This window comes from Aythya ferina, assembly GCF_964211825.1.
Source record: "Aythya ferina genome assembly, chromosome: 3".
Classification (NCBI taxonomy): domain Eukaryota; kingdom Metazoa; phylum Chordata; class Aves; order Anseriformes; family Anatidae; genus Aythya; species Aythya ferina.
In genome coordinates, this window is record NC_140298.1 from 103,413,353 (window position 1) to 103,430,240 (window position 16,888).

Below are 16,888 nucleotides of genomic sequence, written 5' to 3' on the forward strand. Positions count from 1 at the left end.
AGAAGCTTCTCACTCCCCTCTACTGATGTTAATGTCTTGGAATATACATGGAAAAAAATAGACATTTCTACAAGGTATCCTCACAGTATCTTGAAAAGAACAAACACAAAGAAGGGGCTTTACAGAAATACCCCATGAGGTTCCCCATTTCTTCCCCCTCCCTGCGTCATGGCAAGAGGAAGGGCAGTTATAATAAATACAGGATTCCCCCAAAAAAACTAAGACAAGCGTTTTTGAAAATGCCATGTACACAAGATTGTTTCCCATTTCTTTCCCCTCTGGTGGTTAGAGTCCAGATTACATAGGCACGCCTTATCACTGAAAACAGACAATTAAATATGGGAACGGCTGTCAAGCAAATGGTCTGTGTTCTTGTGAAACCATTTCACCATTCTTCCACAAACAGGAAAATATTTAGCAAGAGGTGTGCAAACTGGGTACAGATGCAAGAGTGTGATTGAAAGGTGGATGTCATCTGCTGACAGCAGATCTAGACATACAGATTCAGCATGAAAAATATTCCCTTTTTCCTCCAGACTGAGAATTTTCTTCCATTGGCCTAAAATGATTGTTACTTTTATTCTGAAATTTCAAATGTTTTCTATTCACACTTCCAATAACAAACTATCATCTGCAGTCCCATATTTACAGTATTTCTCTGAAAAACTCCTGACCACAGCAAAAATGTTCCCCTGCTTGCTCACATAGACCAAAGCATTTGAGCCATTGGAAAATACAGCAGAGAACAAAACATTCAGCTGTTAAAGCCCACACATCCAGCTAGCTTCTCTGTCCTTCTCTCTAACAGCCTTGCAGAACTTCAGTTCAGTGACATGAGAAACTCCCAAATCTGGGAAGTAGTCAGTCTGCAGAGAAAGTACTTTCCAACTGCTTTGATGTGTTCTGGTGAAACTCTACATTACTCCAAAAGCCCTGGAGACACACACTGCAGTAATATAAGGGATGAAATTTGTCCTGATATTTTTCACCACTAAAATCCTGCATAATCCTCATTTTGAAGACTTAAGTGAGACTTAAGCAGTACATAGGCTCGTACCGGGTCCTCTTTGTGTTGGCACAAATTTCACCCAGGCAAGACAATATTTGCTCAGGTGCAGTACCTTGGGTGAGAGTTAATCCCTTTCATTTCTGACACAATAGTTATTATGTACAATAACTAATAAAAGCCGCTCTCAAGATCGACAACCTACACATTTTCAATTTCCTCTCATGTACTCCTTAGCCTTTCATAAGCTCCTTTGATCCTGTATAGGTGTCAATCTTTGCATGCTTATAGGTCGCAAGAAAGTTCATCTCATGTTAATAGCCCAGTCACCTTAGGATGCATTGATTTTAATCCATTTCCATTTCCAAATTTAAATTTACCATCCTGTTTCAGACACTTCATTATTCTCAAAGATGCCAAGTTGCAGGGACTGTGATTTTGCTTGGACTCTGTATTAAAGAGGAAAAAGTCAAGTCAAATATGAAAGCTTCCTTCTTGCCTGGCCTGCTGGGGATGGACATATGCATATACATTGTCCCCTTCTTTATCAGTGTAAAGCTCGGCTATTTCAGGAAGGATTTATTTGGGCTCCTAAACCAGGAGCCCGATTTCATGAGACAGTGATGTGAATCATCCAAAATACACAACAGCTCAAAATACAGCTCCTTCACCTCCATCACGTTCACATGCTCAGGACCCACTGGGAAATCTGCAATGAGGACTCCATGTCTGGGGAAAGGCAGAGAGGCTGCCTGAAGCAAGGACCCTAGGAGAGCTCAGGGTGCTACTGATGGTTTCTCCTCACTTCTTCCCCTTTTTCTGTTTCTCCCCATTTCTTCTACTGGAGGAGTAAGATGTCCTGCATAGTTTTTTCCCTTTCCCCCCCTCCCCCCCCCAAACCACCAATACCAGACCATTGCTCCCAGAATTCTGCATTCTTTGTTTTTTCAAACAGGACCAGATGCTGCCAGAGACAGTGAGCAAGGCTAGAGGGACTGGACTTAATCTTTTCTGGGAAGGCAAACCTTATAGGATTGTTTGTTTTCATTCTGCTGTAAGACATTCCAGCTAGTGGGAAGTTTCAAGAACTTGTTCCAATGGCTTGTTTCTCCTGCTCTCTCCCATGACAAATTGAAATCAATATTTTTGGATTCTTCTCATTCCCTTAAAGACTCTCTCTTGCCTTCTCCTCCCTCTCCCCCCCCTTCGAGGTCACACAAACTTTGCTTTGGACTCCAAACTATTTTTCACATTACTCATTTTAGGTGTCTGAAAAGCTTCTTACTCATCAGCCCATAGAAGGAAGTGTTCCTTCCAACCCCCCAGCCCCCACCCCCCCCCTTTTTTTTTTTTTAAAAAGACAAGGAGATACGTATCTCAGCAGCAGCAATGAGATTTCCTTCATGCCATCACAATAAGGTGAAGCCCCATTTGCTGTTCCCTGCTTGGCACGCAATTGTTGGCTTTGCTTTGAGCCTCGGAGCCCCATTTTTCTGGGGAACAAAGAAAAAGAAAAAAAAAAAAAAAAGAAAACTGTGCCAGTCAAGAAATCTAAGGTAGCTTTTCCTACAGGTGAAGTAACTGCAGAAAATGGTTGTGGAGCTGATTTCTCACCAAACACTGTGTTGCCCATCACTGACTTCTGGTAGCCACCAGCTTAAGATATGCTCCTAACTAGAGATTAAAAACCCCACAGCCCAGTGTCAGTCTCCAAAGCTCAGCAAGGATTCCTGTCAGCAATGGCTGGAGAAGAGATGAGCCTGTAACACAGGAAGTGGCTTGTGAAGCAAGAAGCAGCCTTCCTCATTTACCAACAGTTCCCTTTTCTGCTTGACCCCTCTCCTGGACCCATTTCGACTAGCCAGGGAATATAACAGTGCAACCCTACCTGTCAGCAGGGAAGCATGTTTGTGCATCTCACTGTTCTATCTCTACCAGAGCTTGGCTCTTGGATCTCCTCAGGCTCCTGATAACCTCCTGATGTTACCACAGCTGTTTGTTTAACATAAACCCATAAAATTCCTGAGGTTACCACATCGCCCTTTTCTCCTGTCCACACCCAGGACCTCCTCTCATCTTCTTACATCCAATAAACAACTCCCTGCGGGGTCCACATTTACTGTGATAACTAACAAGTCCATTAAAACTTCAGCTCTGACACACATTTTATACAGCAGCCTTCAGTGCCCTGATGTCAGGTAAGAAGACTTTGCTGAGGCATTCAGACTTTACCAATAAAATAATATTTGTATTCTCACAATCATCTACTGAAATCTCCAAGAATGCCATAGCAAGAGCTATGAAGTACTTTTAAGGAAATATATATATATTTATTGTTTTAATTATTTTTTTCCCCTATAGAAACTTCAGCAAGTTTAACTTTATATAGACAGGGTGGAAAGCTTTTCACAAAGAAAAAAAAAAAAGATATTGCTACAAAGCCAGTTTTGTCCAGCTCACCTATTCCTTTGGTTCAGAATGGATCAGATGCAAGTAGCACCATAATCAAGTTTTTCTGGTTTGGACCCTGGGTGGACAGAATATAGCTGAAATCCAGATGAGCCACATTTTTTACATCAGGTAAGCCAAGATCACATACAGGGCAAAACAAAGCAATTTGCAAATGTCCCTATCTAGGCTGCAGGTCTGAAAAATATGCTGAGCAGCTTGTGCTTGTTTGGAAACACTCTTAAGTCAGCAAGAAGGTCTCTACTTGCTGCATTGCTTCATCCCTACCTGGGACAAGGTCCTGTGCAATTGTTTGTACAGCTGGATAGAGCATTCAGGATGTCTGTTTGAGATGCAAGTCCTAATTCCCCTCCTCTCAGTCACTTGAGAATATATTTTCTGACAGGCTGTATTATACACAGTTTCTTCATTCAGTTTTCTCTGAAGCTGAGATTTTGATAAATGCGTAGGTCTACAATTATACAATGTAATAGTAAAAGAGGATGAAAATACTAGTCAGTCTCTGTTAAGAGTTTTTCTTTTAATAAAACAAATATCAGAAAGTGCTTATTTGTACATACCTTTCTGCAAGTCCTCGGCCTGTTTCCCAATCAAAGACAATGTTGCTCATGCAGCAGCAATAAAGCTGTCATACCGCCTTTGGCTGTAACTTGCAATCTGTCCGTATCCAATACTCCACTGAAAAGAAAAGGTACAGACAAGCCCTCAATCTGGATGAATTGACTGGCAAGGGGCTGTGCAACCTAAAGTTCAGCTTCCTTTTTTTCCTTGGCAAATGCATTTAAATCCTCCAATATAGACTTACACCATTGCATCCAGGTGCCTTACCCACAGAAGCTTCAGAAATTAATCACGCTTTCTCTACAATCATGGAAACATCACTGATTTAGCATGGAATTACTTTTCAATTTTTCTCCTAAATTTTTCTACCTTTTCCTGCTTCCCACAAATACCTGTCCTGGCTGAAAATACCACATATCGTATTTTACTCTTGCAGAGGATTTTATCTGTGACAGTTAACAAGATTCTGCAAATAATTTTTAAAACTGTTACATCTTTGACATTTCTTAAACTGTTTTACAGACTTTGTTGCTGTTTGGTTATGCTCATAGACACCTGTAAATTCAGTATACTCAGAGATAGTCTCATGTCCCACACTTTTGCAAACTTTCAGATTTGTGATTCATTTTAGAAAAAAAAAATGTCACAAAAAAAAAAAAAAGTACCTTTTTTGTTATGTTTCATAGGAGAAATGCAAAACACTTATGAACAAGAACTGCAAAAGAAAATATTGGAGCAGGGAGCTGTGTTTATAAAAGTCTTCTTGTCAGTTTAATGTATGCAAAATGAAAGATACTCTATAAAGCCTGTTAATAAAAAATATTCCCAAGCTAAACCAAAGTCAACGGCAGTATTTTTGCTCAACTTTAAACATTATTAGTTTCATAACTAATTATCTCACAATTGCTAATATTTTGCCTTGATGAACTCTGTGCTGCCTCTTCATTATGAAAGTGCTGCAAGGTAATACAGCAGTTACATGACAATGCAAATAGGACCCATTCAATTTGCACAAAAAAAGGTTGCAAGGAGCAATTAGCACTTCATTAATATGATATAAAATGCTAATTTGCCATATATCCCAAGTGACTCAAAACTCCTTTCCATCCATATGTGCAAATAATAGTTAATATGATGCAGTGTGTGTGAATCAGGTTCATGGTGCATTAGCCGGAATCCCTGTGTCAGTTTTCTGTATAATAGCTATTAGTTAATATGAACAGTAGCTCATATTTAACCTATGACAGCAGTGTTAAATGATAAAAGGATCTGCTGGCAGCAATATCTCATAATTCCACCCCTGTAAAGTTCTCCCTTCCTTGCTATCCAGGATGAAGTATTGGGAACTGACTTCTAATCTAATTTATAAAGCAGATTGAAATGAAGTGCTGGTAGCACTCAGCTCGGCTGCTCAGCATTTTGAGAGGCAAGATCATTCCCGGTGACTTGCACAGCTCAGGCATTTGAGCACTCACTGGCAGCTTCTAATGATCAAAGTATTTGACTTAAATAATTGATTTATTTATACCAGTAAAGAAGCTCCAGGGGGTTGTGAATATTATGAGATATAATCACACCACTAGGGAATTAGAGACACTCAGATGTGCCTTGTGCCTGCTAATGCCCTGCGGGTGTGATTAGGATATCACACATCAAAGGAATTTGCTCTAAAATTTTTCATATAATAAATTAATAAAAGTAATTTATTTAAATAATTCCACTGATTTAACGGAACAGATCTGATGTGAGATGCTGTGTGCAATGAACTACTGTGGGTTGATGCAGGACAGAAAAGAAACCCTGACCATCTCCAGTAGCTGCCACAGCACCAGCAGAATACTCTGGGTAGCAGCCCATGATGAGGTGTTAGCATCACCTCAAAGCTTACTGCCTGTGATGAGCATTCCCAGAGATTTTAGCCAACCTGCATTGTCTGAGATGGAGTAAACAGTGCTCCTTCAATGAATCCTTTCCAGAAGAGAAATGTTGATTACCAGTGACACAGAAGGCAGTACAGCATGCTGGCACAGGCAAGCTCAGCGAGAGTTGAAATACCTCATAGATAACCCAGTCTTCTCTGACCAGGTTATTTGTTCAGGTTTTGAAGAAGAAAAACTGCCTTACCTGTTTATATGGTATGGCCATCGTAGACTGCGAGTGTTTTACAGTCCTTAATGCACTTTCACCCCAGCATACAAAAACAATAGGGAAATGTCCTTATTTCAATTGTATTCATAAGAAATTGAGTCACACAAGAGACCAACTAAGTTGCTTAAGGGCACACAGAGTCTGTGTCAGACCAGGGAATTAAATTTGAACCGAGTTTCTGTAGTTTGCTTCTATTCCAGAAGTACATGGGCTTTTCCACAAGGACATTACAGAGCACATTACAGCAACAGGCAATTAACATCTTGTTATCTTTAACCTCGTCTCCTGCAAGGGAAGTATACAGACATTTCAATTCCAGAGGTACAATTCTTTCTTATATCCAGGACTCACAGGGAAGTAATAAGGGCAATGATAGGAAACACAAAGGCAGCCTTTCAGAAAAAGGTTGTGCTTAACCCCTGTGGTTCCTCTTTGGTATGAAGACAGAAAGCAGTATGTGGGGACAAGTTGTGCCTTGGACAAACTAGTACTCCAGGTGAAAAACATGATGGCTGTTCTTGGGTTGCAAAAAGAATGAGTAAATAAGACTTGTTGAAACCACATCTCTACTCCCCTGGGGTCAGGCATAGCCTGTCTTTAATGCCCTCCAAAGATGTTGCAAAAGAACTCCAAATCAGCAACGCTGTTTAAACAAGTCGTGCAAGTTGTAAGTAAAGAAATCAACAACAGCTATAAATTTATCCAAAAGCACCATCTCTGTGGCTAAAATTGGAATGGGAGGGGCTTCAATGGATTTGTTCATGCCTATGGGCAAAAGCCTGAGGCTGCATTCGACTATTCCACACTTAAGTGCCATTCCCATCCTTGTGTATCTGTTCTGATTTTGGCACAAGAAGCATTGTGCATGCCTACTGGGCCCACTATCAGTCTATGTCACAGCAAGAGGTACCAGGAGACATATCACAAATCAGATGTCCATCATATCATACGTGTTTTTATTGCAAGGGTCTGAAGTCAGCTACCCCAAACACATCCAAAATTCAGTCTCGCTCACTCAGGGAGTTCAAAAGAAATTCCTGTCTTGGAATTTCAGGATTTAAATTGAGTCTGGAGTCATGCAGTCCACTACCAATTAGCCTGACAGTGTTACACATAGCGTGCTGTGTTGAAAACAAATGTATACATTTCTCTGTGTTTATAACCTCTCTCTTTACATCATTCTTCCTACAAGCACATAATAAATACAGCCAATCCTACTAATGTAGTTTTATGGGGGACTTTTTTCTCCCCCCACCTTGGGCATACAGCAGCATTCACTCAATGGGATGTGACATAGGCTCTGTGAGAATGCAGCCCCATATTTAATAGCGCTGGTTCTGCCCATATTATCTTGTAACGTGACATCTATTTGCCTTGTACTAATTATGTTGCTGTGATTTTTGGGTTAACCCATCCTGATTTAGCTTTGAAGAATCAAAATGAATACAAATACTGTATAGAACCAGAAGGACTCAGAAAGAGTATTCATATACGGGCCCATTTTTAAAAAGAAGGATAAGAATTCAGCAAATCACTGACATAACTATGATCATTCGAGACAGTCATGTCACCAACTCTGATCCCAATTTCAAATTCTTCTTGTTTTCTGTGACTGCCAACTTGAGCTTCAACAGCCACCTGATCTGAGGGAGTCTTATGCTGACTGGGTAATCTCAGAGGTGATGCCAGGCTGGATTATAACATGGTTCGGTAATTCTGATCCTAACACTACCTCAACATGCATCCCACAGCATGGATGCCTCTTAGTTAAAACTGCAAATACAAAGAGTCTACCCTTGAAGCACACAGTCAAGTTTGCAAGCATCCAGTGAAGATCAAGGACTATTAACGACATCAGGTTTTAGAACAGAGGGGCTTGTTTGATTGTTTGTTTTTTAACAGTGTCTGCTCTGTTATCTCTATCAGCTGTGACCTGTGTGTTACTCTCAAGGATAACAACAGCTACAACACCTTGAGCAAACCAGCTTCTTAGGAACCCAGAGAAGTGAATCACTGAGAGAGACCAGAAAGCACAGACCTTCAATGTCTCAAAGAAAATACTTATTATTAATTGGAGACAAAACTTGAATGTCAAGGAACATAACAGATGATGCTTATAAATATGCCAGAATGTTCCATGATTATAAGTACAAGTATTATTTATTTCTATATATGGAGGTCTATAAGGGACTATGAAATTCTCTTTATTTGCATGCAGTGGTGCCCTTGGCTTTAGCTAAAGTGAAGGGTGGCTAGAATTTCTCAAAACTCAACCCCAACAGAGCAATGGGGAGCATGGAGGGACCTTGTGTCTACTATTAGTGTAACAACAGCATGCCAACTGGCCAACCATGGCTAAGCTCAGAGGAAGGAACGTAACTGCATGCCAATGCAGGCATGTGAATCACAGGACAAAGGTGACTAAAGAGTAGCTTTGATGAGCAGGATCTGGCCTTGCAGGCTTGGCCATAGCAAACCAGGGATGGTAGTGACTAACACATGGCTCTGAGGAGCCAAACCACGGAGACAGCCCAGGAACAAGAAAGAAGGTCAAGGCTTGGGGTGATAGTGGCTCATTTTCCCAAGGATACAAAAGTGTGATATTTGCATAAACTGAATCTCTGACTTGCCCCTATCTTCATCCTCCATTGCAGTAATTCAGTCTGAAGGTAACAGATGAATGAATCATCATGCCAACTCACAACCAAGTGAAAGATGTCAAGTAAAATCTAGGGTTGAAAAGGAGGAATATCAGGGCATAGGAAGCCAACAGTAAGGCCAGCAAGGCCAGAGGTCTTTGGAGATGAGAGGCAGTAGGGCAGATCTCTGATGGGTGGTTTTCCCTTATCCAGAAAGCCACCCGCCTTGCAGCCTCTCGCACCAGCTGAATTCAGTTAGAAGTTACTCTTCTTCATCCCAGTGCTGGTGTCCCAGGCATTGTGAAATCTTAGTGCTGGCAGTGTTTGCAGCTGTAGGAAATAAGATATAAACTCTAGTGTCATCAGTACACTGCTGACAATGGAGCCTGGTAACCCTATCACCAGCTAGGGCCTGAAGGAACAGAAAGGAAAAAAAAAAAAAAAAAAAAAAAGGGCAGTTAAATAAACCACAGACTTGGTGATCAGCAACAGACCTGCCTGTTCATTCTGCCTGGAAAGGAAATTCCCTCCTTTTGAGCTGGCTGTTAATGTGCCACTCTCCTCCAAAAATGTGTGACATAACATGGCATTGTCCTCCTGAAACAGCCAGGCTTCTCAGCTAAAGTTTAAAATTTGGGACTTCAGTTAGATTATTAAATCCACACTTACTCTCCTGGAAAAAGGTGCTCAGGGGCTTTGAAAGTTGAGAAGTATGAAAGAGAAAGTGCCAACATGAGGCACAGCAGCTTGAAAGTGTCACTCCATGTACTGATCTCCTGGTCTAGCCACCCCATAGTCATGGAGGGAGGTATCCTACCTTGCATGGCTGCTTTGTCCAGACTTTGTGGGCCACATGGACCTTCTTTTTGAGAAGAGGTTCTGTGAATCAAACGAAAAAAAAAATGTTAACTGCAGGGGCCAAATTCAGTCTGTGGTATACACTTGTAGAGATAGAGCCAGTACCATCCTGGGAGGTACTGAGTGACATATTTCTACATGAAGTAGAAAGAATAACACTTATCTTTTTAGAACTTTATATTGCTCCTGATAAAATCAGTAGGAAATTTGTCTTTGGTTTCAAAAGGAGTAGAAGCTGTACTATAAATTTTAAATAGAGTTTGCAAGGTATTTTTTTAATCTTGCCTTCTTCCAGAAAGTTACAAAATGAGAACAGCTTCTTTGCAACTGATGAAAACAAATGTAGAACTCATTACTTCTTAGCACCCATTGTACATGACAGAAGCACTGTGTTTTTTTTAAAGTGCACTCCCTGTTTGATGAAGAGCTGCAATGATTTTAAGTAAAATGTTTAAACCTAACTCCTCATTACTTGTAGTCCCCCACCCCCCTGCTTGCCTGACAGGCTTGGAGGCTGTGAAAGGAGGAATGTAATGAGTATACATTAATGTTATATACTTTCCACGGTTCTTGTTCTGGTGTGACCAGATTTATGTACAGAGTAGCTTGAATGTAATCCATCAAGATTATACATAGCATTGGTTTCAACATTTCTGCAGGTAGCACAGCCTCCCAATTCTCTTAGCTGTGGTTGTATGAAAGGAACTGAGATGTGGTGACACAATGTTCATTTGTTTTGGTGGCAAGACTCAATTAAAACAACATAACGGGGTTTAAAAAAATACTAATCTGTGAAAAAATGTGAAAGTGAGTTAAGTAAAACCTTCAAATATTCCCTTGTTCAGGACAAGCTGTGTGGGCTGACAGCTGCTCCCAGGGGAGCGAGAGGTCTTAGAAAAAGCCCTGCTGCGAAAGGACTGGCTGTTAAGGCAAATCCCCACCAGTTGGAGCCCTGAGGAGGGTGAAGCCCAGCTATTGATGCCCAAACACAGAGAAGACATTGTAAAGGAAACATGGGGGATGAGAATGGCAGTGGAGGAAACAAAATAAGGACCATGTCCCACACGGGGGGACAACAAACTTGGGAAAGAAAGAAACTACTTTTTCGCTCAACAGTTTTCAGGAAGAAAGACATGTCCCGTGGTGTTCAAAACACCACCTGGGCAATTAGGGTCACCCCATGCTACTTCTGCTTGAGGCATGGAGGAGAACAAGACTGTGGGTTCTTAAAAAGAAAACATAAGTACAAGGAGCCTTCCTTGCAAGGAAGAATCATTTCAGTTGCTGCCATCATTGATGGACACACACAAAGAGTGACCTGAGTATTTCTATCTTCCCATTTTCATCACAGGTTTTGCAATAGCCAAGGTTGTTCCCAGAACCCTAGGATCCTAGGGCCTTGTCAGCAGTGGTCCTATTTTCCAAAAAGGATTGAAGTCCAACCAAGTCATGTTTTAAAGTCTTTTCTCTTCACATGCAAGCTAAAATCACAGGTGTGCTGCAAACTGTTAGAAGTAAGTTTTAGGCAGTCTCAGTCAGGGGTGGGCAAGGGAAAGGAAGAAGGGACACATAAGGAGCTTTGGTTCTGTAGAGTAGCTCAGAGTAGCTTCACAGAGCAAGGATTGATGCAGAGAAGAAAAGCTCTCATTGTTATTATACATTGTCCAGAGCCATAAAAGGATTGAAATTGAGGGCAATAATCATAATAATTTACATTAGAGAGTGCCTTTCTTTGAGGAACTTATAGGTAATTTTACACACCTGCAATTCTGATATGCCATTACACCTCTCTATGTTGTTACTCCTATAGCTGTTTCATGGCATAGCATATAGAAACCCTGAAAGTTAAAATGCCGTGCAAGGACACAAAGTTATAGCAGCTACCAGGACCACAAAAGTCCTCCTCCCAGACCTCTCACTGAATAGATCTGTATAGTCAATGCTGTTAAGTGATATGAATATAACAACCTATGAAAAACAGAAACATTGAAGGAAGATTAAACACTAAAGGAAGACAAGGAGTTTCCTTATTTAGCACTGCAATGCTCTAAGTCTCTTGTATACCATTCCTAAGTTCTTCTAATGCATGAGTTGCAGAAGAGCAGAACAAATTGCTGGAGTCCTCCACATGAAAGAATATTTCCCATGTGTGAAGTTGGATTTATTTCCCCAGAATTTTATTCCCCCAGAACCTCTTTCCATGAAATAAATACACTCAGGGAGAGGAATCTATTTGCAACCTCCATCCTTCACAGTGAATTGTCTATGATAAAGGTTGTTCCTACAAAATAGGCAGGGTATTCAGCTGTGGAAATATAATTAAAAGACATCTGTACAGTTCTTGGAATCCTCAAAGAGAAGATGTGGCTAGCAAGACCTGGGACAGCCCATTAGCAGCCTGGTTTTCTCATGACAAACTTTCATGTACACCCCATGGCAGTTTCCATTAAGAGCAGCATTGCATTTGTTTAAATTTGCATTAAGAACAGCAATGCTTTAATTCTTAGAAGACAAAATCATCCCAGCGATTACTTTACAAGACAAGCAACTCTGCCTTCATTTAAAAATAAATAAATAAAAGGAGCTGTGTAGTTTTGGTGTGCACAGAGAGCTGCAGGAACTACATGGAGCTGGCCACACTGAACCTACCCCAGGAGGGCTGATGAAACTCACAGCCCTCCAAGATGCACATACTACAGACCTCTAGTGTGAGACACCAAGATAAAGCTGGGAAAGAGGTGTAGCCCATGCTGCTTTAACATACTCATATTTTCTCTTGGACCCCTATCTCCTGTGCTGGCACATCCATGCTCATGAACTCACAGCAACAAACAGTGAACAGTCCAGCTGATTTGACATTAGGTGGGCCATTCGTTGGACTTCATGATCTTAAAGGCCTTTTCCAACCTAAATGACTATTATAGAATTAAAACTATGAATTTGCAATGTGATGCTGCTGTGTAGGAACTCCAGCCGTAGTCCCCAAAGCACAAAGGATACTCTGAACTGCAATATGTGGGGCAGAACAAATCTGTTTCTGGACTTATGACAGATTATGTCTTGTAGGGGCAGCATATGTTTGTGTTTCAAATGGTTGTGCTTCTATCAAACAAATCACAAGGAAAGATACAGCAGTGTTTATGTTTTCACAAGCCTCACACAACAAACTAACACCATTTCCAAATAACTGCCCTAGCTGACCACACATCAGCAAGCACCTCTATTACTGCAAATAAAAAGAGCAGTGCTTTAATATAGGAATAGTTTGCAAATCACGAATTCCCTTTTCCCAGGCCCCAGTTGTTACTTTATTATCACCACCATCTTTAAATCCCAGAGAAGGAGCTAGGGATTTAAAACAGATTATCAACATTATAGCAACATTTATGGAACTTGGATCTAAGCAGAAAAGTTGTAAGAAGGAAGACTTCGGAGGAATTACTGGAAGGTTGGTCTGTGTGCACTGCTGGAATGCTTACTGCTTCTCCAGCTAAGTTTCGGTTTGGTTTTACAAGCATGGCATCCTTTGCACATTTGCACATGGTATATGAAACTTCACCCTGCTTTCCCAAAATAGCAGCTCTAAATGAGTTTCATGGTAGATGTCCTGCTGATCATACATGGGTTTATGAGCAATACAAAGAATCAATAGGATGCTTGCACTCCATGCATCAGCCCAAGTACAAGCACACTGCAGAACGCCTGCCACATGCCCACACAGCATTATTTGCTGGCTAATGAGCAAGGAAACACAAATATAGTCACACTACAACTCAAGAGTAAGTTGAGCTGAAGTAGTAGCATGCAATGGTGGAGGAACTAGAGAGGAAGTGGAAGGGAAAATATGGTAGCATGTCTTTTGCACTCTCCCTTCTTCTACTAAACACATGCAAGGTCCTCTATAAGCCAGCAGTAAGCTTAGGATCCACCTGAGGGCATCATCTTGACACAGCAACACACCATATTCACTTGCAGCACTTAAACCCTTAGAAGGGAATATTAATACTTATTCTTCATACTTTAAAACTCCTACTAACAGGGCACAGGAGTTAGCTGGAGCAACACAGATCATGAGATGCTAATCTCTGATATAACTAGAACTTCAAGAGCACTAAGGATAAATTTCTCCAGCAAGACAGATCACATTACATCTTATAAAGTTATGGAAAGGCAGCCAACATACTGTGATCCCCATTCCTACTATGTGATCAAACACATCCTACTCTTTTATTCAAAGTATCTCTGTTTTGTTGCGTGACAAGAAACCCACACAACCAGAGAGGAAACTGCAATGACAAGAGAGTCACTTCAGCCCATGACTGGGTTGGAGGTGTGTCCATCACACAACTGAGAGTGATCCTAATACGTGACTAGAGCAGAAGCATCACAAGCACGTGGTTCCAAGTTCATGAGCCCTCACATCACAGAGTCCAACATTCATACAAGAGAAGCCATCACATGTGACAATTGGACAAGAAGGAGTGTCCCACCAAAAAAATAAATAAATGGGCAGCCTGCAAATCACTCCTTTGCCTTACAGCTCCAGGGACTTTGAGGCAGCACATCTTGAGCTGGATGAATTAATGCCAGGTCTGGATATAACTTGTAAGACTTTAAATTGTGCAAACCTACTACAGAGGCAAAAAGGAGGGGAAGTATTGCATATATTGCATAGTTTCTAAGTTCTTCCCCACCCAAAGAAGCTCAGTAAGGTGAACGGCTGCACTGCCAGCAATTTTCTCCTACAACGTCTATTTCCCAGAAGGCAGGGACCAGGCCTAGTTAAAATAATCAGGTCCCAGATCATAACATCTTGCCCTCCTTTCTGCACCAGGAGTACCATTATGCTGGTATGCATTGCTCAGCCTCTCACTATCACACATACAATTAAGTTCAGCTTCTAAAAGCCCTACCTGTAATTGGAGCCAGCTGCAACCTTTCTGACACATACTAATTGCCAGTAATGATTTAAGTGCAGTAAATTCACATGCTGCAATTGTTTTAAATAAGGGAATCTCTCATAGCTTTTCCCTGAGAAAAATCTGTTAATCTTTGCTGCTGACTTATCAAATCCTCGAGTCACCTGTTTGCCATCATTTTCATGAGCTGATAACGTGTTTATTAGAGCCATAATATGCAGGTGGAAGCGTAAAGGTCTCATTTGGTGGAGTATGAATTCTGTCTAATATATCTGCATGGAAAAACTTGGTTTTACCATTCAGCTGTGCCTTTGCAAAGAATAAAATCCAAAATAGTATCTTTTATTCTTTTCAAATAGAGAATTAGCTTTTCTAAGCTCAGTACATATCCCAAAATACCTTTTGGATGAGCATGACAGATTGTTTTTTGTTAAGCCCAAGATATCACTTCCTATGGTGAATGCATGTAGTCCTAGATAATTTCAGCTTAATTGTATTCCCCTTTTAATTACATATATATATATATAAGCAAGTTCTACAAAGAAATATATGCCATGTTGATTCTACAAGGCTGGCTTAAGAGTTCTTCCCACAAACTATTTTAATTTCCTACAGAAGGTACCTGAGATATTGCAAACAATACATTTTGGGCAAAATTAACCTAGTATCTCCCTGAAATATTCAATCTCCTTTCTGAGTAGTGGAAGATTTTTTCTTCCGGGTGGGAGATATTTTTGGTTGTAGTGGGTTTTTGTTTTTTGTTTTTTTTGGGGGGGAGGAGGAGGAGGGAAGGGTGTTTGTTTAATTTTTAAGGCATGCTAGTAAAATTACAGCAGTTTGAAAATGAATGTGCAAGGTTTGTCAGTCTACTTTTTCCACCAGTAAGCTACTTAGAGTGGACAATCACATAGCAAATGGGTTCTGCTGCAGCTGAGTTCACTGGCTCTTCAGCTGGTTTATCTGTGTGACTACATGACCTCAGCTCCTAGGGGAATGCGTATGAAAAACTAGCCTTAAATGAATGTTGTCATGTCTAAGACCAGGAGAATAAATACACTGTTCCAAAACAAAAACGATGCCGGTTGCATTACAGTAAGGAACCATTCCATTGCTCACGAGTATAGTGAAGGAAACAACTGTCTAATTTTTATTGCCAATTTTTTTTTTTTTAATCGGAATATTGAAATTATCTTCCCATTTCAGGACATGTATCAGTAAGACTTACTATATGCCACTGCCATCACAGACTCCACAGTTTTCTTTTTTGTTTTAGAAATGTCCTTAATTCTTGCCTGTGTCAAGTAGGTGAGGGCATGGACAGACAGAACCTACAGCAAACCATGAACAACCACATACAGTGTGGGGCTTACCCCAGAAACATGTTCAAAACCCTTGCCTGTGAGACTTTAGGATCCTCCTGCTTCTATCACAGGGCATTAACAGCAGGGGAAATGTATGGGCCAAAACGTGAAACAAGGATACTCAGCCAAGTATCTCCAGTTATATGAAAGATAAGAGAAATAAGTACTAAAAGAGAAGTACTAACCAGACACTCAAAGAATCAAGGCAGCTTTGCCTTGTGAAATAACAAGCTTGAATCTGAAGAGAAAGAATATACGAGAAAGAAAAAAAAAAATAAAAAAATAAAAAAAAAAAGATGCCAAGTGAAAGCCTAGATTATGACTGGGACAGCCAAGCTTTCCAATTGCAAGAAGAATTTCATCTGAGTTAGGACTCCTCAATTTGGCTCCTGAGAATGTAAAGTAGAGGCCTAATTCTAGGACAGTATGTGGTTTACTATAAAACAAATCTAGCATATAATAATTTCCTTCCACAATTCCCATGACTTGTGGCATGGGCCCAAAACCTCTTCCATGATTCACGTCCAAACCTCCCAGGAGAGCTCTGATGGCCAAATTGTTAGTTTTAGTGCATGAGTAGTTTGGGTGAAATGACAAATGCTAACACTCAGTCACATTGTGGAGAAGAGATGACCACAGTTATGGGCAGACAGCAGAACTCCACTGATGGTTTATTATTAGTATCTTGAATATGCGTAAATCCCCCCCCCCCTTTTTTTTTTTTTTAAGGTAAATAACATTTTCCTACCTAAGTCGCCACTCCTCGGGGACAATTTGTTAGTCATTCCACAGCACAGGCCAATTCCTCTTTTCCAGAGAGGAGAACAGAACGTCTCAGCAGATCAAATAATCAAATGCACTGACATTCTGAGGTGCCTTAAAATTCTTAAAGTCTGCTTCTATGCCCAATAATCTCCTGAATCTGCA

The 16,888-nt window shown here is 40.7% G+C and overlaps 1 long non-coding RNA gene across 4 annotated transcripts in view; it reads right to left on the reverse strand.

Annotated features, from left to right (window-relative positions):
- LOC311434917 overlaps window positions 1-14,494 on the reverse strand; it is a 362,168-nt gene extending 347,674 nt beyond the window's left edge. The window contains exons 1-4 of one of the 4 annotated variants that reach the window (XR_014691823.1): window positions 14,215-14,494; window positions 9,641-9,702; window positions 4,036-4,153; window positions 3,479-3,926 (exon numbers count right to left, since the gene is read on the reverse strand). This is a non-coding gene — a long non-coding RNA (uncharacterized lncRNA). Of the gene's footprint in view, window positions 1-3,478; window positions 3,927-4,035; window positions 4,154-8,721; window positions 8,914-9,048; window positions 9,154-9,640; window positions 9,703-14,214 lie in introns of those variants that run through there. The other 3 variants (XR_014691824.1, XR_014691825.1, XR_014691820.1) reach the window with 3 other exon arrangements.
- Window positions 14,495-16,888: the final 2,394 nt, after the last annotated feature.